Below are 7963 nucleotides of genomic sequence, written 5' to 3'. Positions count from 1 at the left end.
CTTCTTCTATTCTTTTCTTTCTTCTACTAACATAAAGGAATCTCTATAATGTGACATAGAGGATTCCTCTTTATTTTCTATTCTCTCCTTTTTCATATGAGCAGGAGCAAGGACAAGAACATTCTATTTGAAGTAGATCCTGAACCTGAAAGGACTCTAAAGAAGAAGCTAAGAGAAGCTAAAGCATAACAATCCAGAGAAAACCTTACAGAGAATCTTGAAAAAGAGAGAGATATGGCCAAACCCAATAACAATGGTGAAGGCACAAGGAGGGTGCTGGGTGATTATACTACACCTACTTCCAACTTTTATGGAAGAAGCATCTCAATCCCTGCCATTGGAGCAAACAATTTTGAGCTGAAGCCTCAACTAGTTGCTCTAATGCAACAGAACTGCAAGTTCCATGGACTTCCATCAAAAGATCCCTATTAGTTTTTAACTGAGTTCTTGCAGATCTGTGAGACTGTTAAGACTAATGGAGTAGATCTTAAAGTCTACAGGCTCATGCTTTTCCCTTTTGCTATAAGAGACAGAACTAGAACATGGTTGGACTCACAACCTAAAGATAGCCTGGACTCCTGGGATAAGCTGGTCACGGCCTTCTTGGCTAAGTTCTTTCCTCCTCAAAAGCTGAGTAAGCTTAGAGTGGATGTTCAAACCTTCAAACAAAAAGATGGTGAATCCATCCATGATGCTTGGGAATGATACAAATAGTTGACCAAAAAGTGTCCTGCTGACATGCTTTCAGAGTGGACCATTTTAGATATATTCTATTATGGTCTATCTGAGTTCTCTAAGATGTTACTGGACCATTCTACAGGTGGATCCATTCACCTAAAGAAAATGCCTGCAGAAGCTCAAGAACTCATTGACATGGTTACAAATAACCAATTCATGTACACCTCTGAGAGGAATCCTGTGAGTAATGGGACACCTCGGAGGAAGGGAGTTCTTGAAATTGATGCTCTGAATGCCATATTGGCTTATAACAAAATGTTGACTCAACAAGTCAACATGATCTCTCAGAGTCTGAATGGATGGCAAAATGCATCCAACAGTACTAAAGAGGCATCTTCTGAAGAAGAAGCTTGTGATCCTGAGAACCATGCAATGGTAGAGGTAAATTACATGGGTGAACCCTATGGGAAGACCTATAATTCCTCATGGAGAAATCATCCAAATTTCTCATGGAAGGATCAACAAAAGCCTCAACAAGGCTTTAACAATGGTGGAAGAAACAGGCTCAGCAATAGCAAGCCTTTTCCATCATCTTCTCAGCAACAGACAGAAAATTTTGAGTAGAGTCCCTCTAACTTAGCAAATATAGTCTCTGATCTGTCTAAGGCTACTTTAAGTTTCATGACTGAAACAAGGTCCTCCATTAGAAATTTGGAGGCACAGGCGGGCCAGCTGAGTAAGAAAATCACTGAAACTCCTCCTAGTACTCTCCCAAGCAATACAGAAGAGAATCCAAAAAGAGAGTGCAAGGCCATTGATATTGTCTATATGGCCGAATCCAAGGAGGAAGGGGACGACGTGAATCCCAATGAGGAAGACCTCATGGGACGTCCCCCAGACAGAAAGGAGTTCCCTATTGAGGACCTAAAGGAATCTGAGGCTCATATAGAAACCATAGAGATTCCATTGAACCTTCTTCTGCCATTCATGAGCTCTGAACTCTATCTTTCCTCTGAAGAGGATGAAGATGTAACTGAAGAGCAAGTTGCTCAATATCTATGAGCCATCATGAAGCTGAATGCCAAGTTGTTTGGTAATGAGACTTGGGAAGATGCACCTCCCTTGCTCATTAGTGAACTAGATACATGTGTTCAGCAAACTTTACCTCAAAAGAAACAAGATCCTGGTAAATTCTTAATACCCTGTACCATAGGCACCATGACCTTTGAAAAGGCTTTGTGTGACCTGGGATCAGGTATAAATCTTATGCCACTCTCTGTAATGGAGAAACTAGGGATCTTTGAGGTACAGGCTGCCACATTCTCATTAGAGATGGCAGACAAGTCAATAAGACAAGCTTATGGAATGGTAGAGGACGTGTTAGTAAAGGTTAAAGGCCTTTACATCCCTACTGATTTCATAATCTTAGACACTAGGAAGGAGGAGGATAAATGCATCATCCTTGGAAGACCCTTCCTAGCCACAGCAAAAGCTGTGATTGATGTTGACAGAAGTGAACTAGTCCTTCAATTGAATGGGGACTACCTTGTGTTTAAAGCTCAAGGTTATCCTTCTGTAAACATGGAGAGGAAGCATGAAAAGCTTCTCTCAATACAGAGTCAAACAAAGCCCCCAATATCAAACTCTAGGTTTGGTGTTGGGAGGCCACAACCAAACTCTAAGTTTGGTGTTGAACCCCCACACTCAAACTCTAAGTTTGGTATTGGGAGGTTCCAACAATGCTCTGAACATCTGTGAGGTTCTATGAGTGCCCACTGTCAAGCTATCGACATTAAAGAAGCGCTTATTAGGAGGCAACCTAATTTTTATTTATCTATATTTTTATTGTTCTTTTATGTTTTATTAGGTTCATGATCATGAGGAGTCACAAAACAATTGCTAAAATTAAAAATAGAATAAAAAATAGCACACCCTGGAGGAAGAGCCTACTGGCATTTAAATGCCAGTGAGGAGCATCTGGCTGGCGTTTAACGCCAGAACAGAGCATGAATCTGGCATTGAATGCCAGAAACAAGCAGCAGTCTGGCATTTAAACGCCAAGATTGCACCCTAAGGAAAGCTGGCTTTTAACGCCAGCAACAAGCATCAGACTCGCGTTAAACGCCAGAAACAACCTACATTTGGGCGTTTAACGCCAGAAACATGCTATATTTGGGCATTTAACGCCATAAACAAGCTTCAGCCTGGCGTTAAATGCCAGGATTGCAGGCAGAGGGTGTTTTACACGCCTAATTGGTACAGGGATGATTCATCCTTGACACCTCAGGATCTGTGGACCCACAGGATCACCTCAGGATCTGTGGACCCCACAGGAGACCTACCTCAACTCACCTTCTCTCCTCTTCACACAATCCAATAACACTATTCCCCAAACACCCTTCACCAATCACCTCAATCTCTCTTCCCCATCACCTCTTTACCACTCACATCCATCTACTCTTCCCTATAAACCCCACCCACCTTCAAATTCAAAATCTCTTTCCCACCCAAACCCATCCTAAATGACCGAACCCACTACCCTTTCCCTCCACTATATAAACCCCTCCATCCTTCTTCATTTTCACACAACACAACCCTTTCTTTTCCCTCTTGGCCGCAACACACAACTCTCTCCCTCTCCTCCATATCTTCTTCTTCTTCTTATATTATTTCTTCTCTTGCTCAAGGATGAGCAACATTCTAAGTTTGGTGTGATAAAAGCATAACTTTTTTGTTTTTCCATAACCATTTATGGCACCTAAGGCCGAAAAAACCTCTAGAAAGAGGAAAGAAAAGACAAAAGCTTCCACCTCCGAGTCATGAAAGATGGAAAGATTCATCTCAAAGGTCCATCAAGACCACTTCTATGAAGTTGTGGCCAAGAAGAAGGTGATCCTTGAGGTCCCTTTCATGCTCAAGAAAAATGAGTATCCGGAGATCCAACATGAGATCCAAAGAAGAGGTTGGGAATTTCTGACCAACCCCATTCAACAAGTCAGAATCTTAATGGTTCAAGAGTTCTATACCAATGCATGGATCACTAGGAACCATGATCAAAGTATGAACCCGAATCCAAAGAATTGGCTTACAATGGTTCGGGAGAGATGCTTAGATTTCAGTTCGAAAAATGTGAGGTTGGCATTCAACTTGCCTATGATGCAAGAAGACGCACGCCCCTACACTAGAAGGGTCAACTTTGATCAAAGGTTGGACCAAGTCCTCATGGACATATGTGTGGAAGGCGCTCAATGAAAAAGAGACTCAAAAGGCAAGCCGGTTCAATTAAGAAGACTGGACCTTATGCCTGTGGCTAGAGGATGGTTGTAGTTCATCCAACGCTCCATCATCCCCACTAGCAACCAATCCGAAGTAACTGTAGATCAAGTCATCATGATCCATAGCATCATGATTGGAGAGAAAGTAGAAGTTCATGAAGTCATCTCTCTAGAACTCTACAAAGTAGCCGGAAAGCCCTCCACCTTGGCAAGGCTAGCTTTTCCTTATCTCATTTGCCATCTATGCTACTTAGATGGAGTTGTCATAGAAGAAAACATCCTCATTGAAGAGGACAAGCCCATCACTATGAAGAGGATAAAGCAAACAAGAGAGCCTACCCATGGATCTCAAGAGACACATGAGGAAGCTCATCATCAAGAAATTCCTGAGATGCCTCAAGGGATGCATTTTCCTTCAAATAACTATTGGGAACAACTCAACACCTCTCTAGAAGACTTGAGTTACAACATGGACCAATTAAGGGTGGAACACCAAGAGCACTCCATCATTCTCAATGAAATTAGAGAAGATCAAAGAGCTTTGAGGGAGGAGCAACAAAGGCAAGGAAGAGACATAGAGGAGCTGGTGCACGAAATTGTGATCATCAATGGCACCATCAACATGGTACGCACAATTTTAATCTCAACTCTTTATCACAACTTCGCACAACTAACCAGCAAGTGTACTGGGTCGTCCAAGTAATAAACCTTACGCGAGTAAGGGTCGATCCCACAGAGATTGTTGGTATGAAGCAAGCTATGGTCACCTTGTAAATCTTAGTCAGGCAAACTCAAATGGATATGGGTGATATACGAATAAAACATAAAGATAAAGATAGAGATACTTATGTAATTCATTGGTGGGAATTTCAGATAAGCGTATGAAGATGCTTGGTCCCTTCCGTCTCTCTGCTTTCCTATTGTCTTCATCCAATCCTTCTTACTCCTTTCCATGGCAAGCTTATGCAAGGGTTTCACCGTTGTCAGCGGCTACCTCCCATCCTCTCAGTGGAAATGTTCAACGCACCCTGTCACGGCACGGCTATCCATCTGTCGGTTCTCAATCAGGTTGGAATAGAATCCAGTGATTCTTTTGCGTCTGTCACTAACGCCCAGCCTTCAGGAGTTTGAAGCTCGTCACAGTCATTCAATCATTGAATCCTACTCAGAATAACACAGACAAGGTTTAGACCTTCCGGATTCTCTTGAATGCCGCCATCAATTCTAGCTTATACCACGAAGACTCTGATCTCACGGAATGGCTGGCTCGGTTGTCAGGCGAGCGCTCGGTTGTCAGGCGATCAACCATGCGTCGTGTATCAGGAATCCAAGAGATATCCACCCAATCTAAGGTAGAACGTAGGTGGTTGTCAGGCACACGTTCATAGGTGAGAATGATGATGAGTGTCACGGATCATCACATTCATCAAGTTGAAGAACAAGTGATATCTTAGAACAAGAACAAGCGGAATTGAATAGAAGAACAATAGTAATTGCATTAATACTCGAGGTACAGCAGAGCTCCACACCTTAATCTATGGTGTGTAGAAACTCCACCGTTGAAAATACATAAGAACAAGGTCTAGGCATGGCCGAATGGCCAGCCTCCCAATGATCTAAGATAGCATCAGAACAAAGATAACTACCCAGATATGATCTAAGAACTAAATGTCCAAAGATCAGAAGATTCCCAATACAATAGTAAAAGGTCCTATATATAGAGAACTAGTAGCCTAGGGTGTACAGAGATGAGTAAATGACATAAAAATCCACTTCCGGGCCCACTTGGTGTGTGCTTGGGCTGAGCATTGAAGCATTTTCGTGTAGAGACTCTTCTTGGAGTTAAACGCCAGCTTTTATGCCAGTTTGGGCGTTTAACTCCCACTTTGGTGCCAGTTCCGGCGTTTAACGCTGGGAATTCTGAGGGTGACTTTGAACGCCGGTTTGGGCCATCAAATCTTGGGCAAAGTATGGACTATCATATATTGCTGGAAAGCCCAGGCTGTCTACTTTCCAACGCCGTTGAGAGCGCGCTAATTGGGCTTCTGTGGCTCCAGAAAATTCACTTCGAGAGCAGGGAGGTCAGAATCCAACAGCATCTGCAGTCCTTTTTAGTCTCTGAATCAGATTTTTGCTCAGGTCCCTCAATTTCAGCCAGAAAATACCTGAAATAACAGAAAAACACACAAACTCATAGTAAAGCCCAGAAAAGTGAATTTTAACTAAAAACTAATAAAAATATACTAGAAACTAACTAGATCATACTAAAAACATACTAAAAACAATGCCAAAAAGCGTACAAATTATCCGCTCATCACAACACCAAACTTAAATTGTTGCTTGTCCTCAAGCAACTGAAGATCAAATAAGATAAAAAGAAGAGAATATGCAATGAATTCCAAAAACATCTATGAAGATCAGTATTAATTAGATGAGCGGGGCTTTTAGCTTTTTGCCTCTGAACAGTTTTGGCATCTCACTCTATCCTTTGAAATTCAGAATGGTTGGCTTCTTTAGGAACTCAGAATCCAGATAGTGTTATTGATTCTCCTAGTTAAGTATGATGATTCTTGAATACAGCTACTTATTAAGTCTTGGCCGTGGCCCAAAGCACTCTGTCTTCCAGTATTACCACCGGATACATACATGCCACAGACACATAATTGGGTGAACCTTTTCAGATTGTGACTCAGCTTTGCTAGAGTCCCCAATTAGAGGTGTCCAGGGTTCTTAAGCACACTCTTTTTGCCTTGGATCACAACTTTATTTCTTTCTTTTTCTTTTTTTCGTTTTTCTCCTTCTCTTTTTTTTCGAATTTTTTTTTGTATTCACTGCTTTTTCTTGCTTTCAAGAGCCAACATTCATGAACCACAAATTCAAAAGACATATGCACTGTTTAAGCATACATTCAGAAAACAAAAGTATTGCCACCACATCAAAATAATCAAACTGTTATAAAATTTAAAATTCATGCAATTCTTTTCTTTTTCAATTAAGCACATTTTTCATTTAAGAAAGGTGATGGATTCATAGGACATTCATAACTTTAAGGCATAGACACTAAGACACTAATGATCACAAGACACAAACATAGATAAACATAAGCACTAAAATTCGAAAAAACAGAAAATAAAGAACAAGAAAATTAAAGAACGGATCCACCTTAGTGATGGCGGCTTGTTCTTCCTCTAGAAGATCCTATGGAGTGCTTGAGCTCCTCAATGTCTCTTCCTTGTCTTTGTTGCTCCTCTCTCATGATTCTTTGATCTTCTCTAATTTCATGGAGGAGGACGGAGTGTTCTTGGTGCTCCACCCTTAGTTGTCCCATGTTGGAACTCAATTCTCCTAGGGAGGTGTTTAGTTGCTCCCAATAGTTTTGTGGAGGAAAGTGCATCCCTTGAGGCATCTCAGGGATTTGATGATGAGAGGGGTCTCTTGTTTGCTCCATCCTCTTCTTAGTGATGGGCTTGTCCTCATCAATGGGGATGTCTCCCTCTATGTCAACTCCAACTGAATAACAGAGGTGACAAATGAGATGAGGAAAGGCTAACCTTGCCAAGGTAGAGGACTTGTCCGCCACCTTATAAAGTTCTTGGGATATCACCTCATGAACTTCTATTTCTTCTCCAATCATGATGCTATGAATCATGATAGCCCGGTCTATAGTAACTTCGGACCGGTTGCTAGTGGGAATGATTGAGCATTGGATAAACTCCAACCATCCCCTAGCCACGGGATTGAGGTCATGCCTTCTCAATTGAACCGGCCTTCCTCTTGAATCTCTCTTCCATTAGGCGCCCTCTTCACAAATGTCTGTGAGGACTTGGTCCAACCTTTGATCAAAGTTGACCCTTCTAGTGTAAGGATGTTCATCTCCTTGCATCATGGGCAAGTTGAATGCTAACCTTACATTTTCCGGACTAAAATCCAAGTATTTCCCCCGAACCATAGTAAGCCAATTCTTTGGATCCGGGTTCACACTTTGATCATGGTTCTTGGTGATCCATGCA

General features: G+C 41.8%; 1 non-coding gene across 1 annotated transcript; it reads right to left on the bottom strand.

Moving 5' to 3' along the window:
• Nucleotides 1–636: 636 nt before the first annotated feature.
• LOC112798835 (small nucleolar RNA R71) lies at nt 637–744 on the bottom strand. Its single transcript, XR_003200432.1, has one exon. It is a non-coding gene; the product is annotated as a small nucleolar RNA R71 (small nucleolar RNA).
• Between the last annotated feature and the right edge of the window lie 7219 nt (nt 745–7963).

This window comes from Arachis hypogaea, chromosome 4 (assembly GCF_003086295.3).
Source record: "Arachis hypogaea cultivar Tifrunner chromosome 4, arahy.Tifrunner.gnm2.J5K5, whole genome shotgun sequence".
Lineage (NCBI taxonomy): Eukaryota > Viridiplantae > Streptophyta > Magnoliopsida > Fabales > Fabaceae > Arachis > Arachis hypogaea.
The sequence above is the reverse complement of the archived record's forward strand: the minus strand, read 5'-3'. Positions and strand labels throughout refer to the sequence as shown.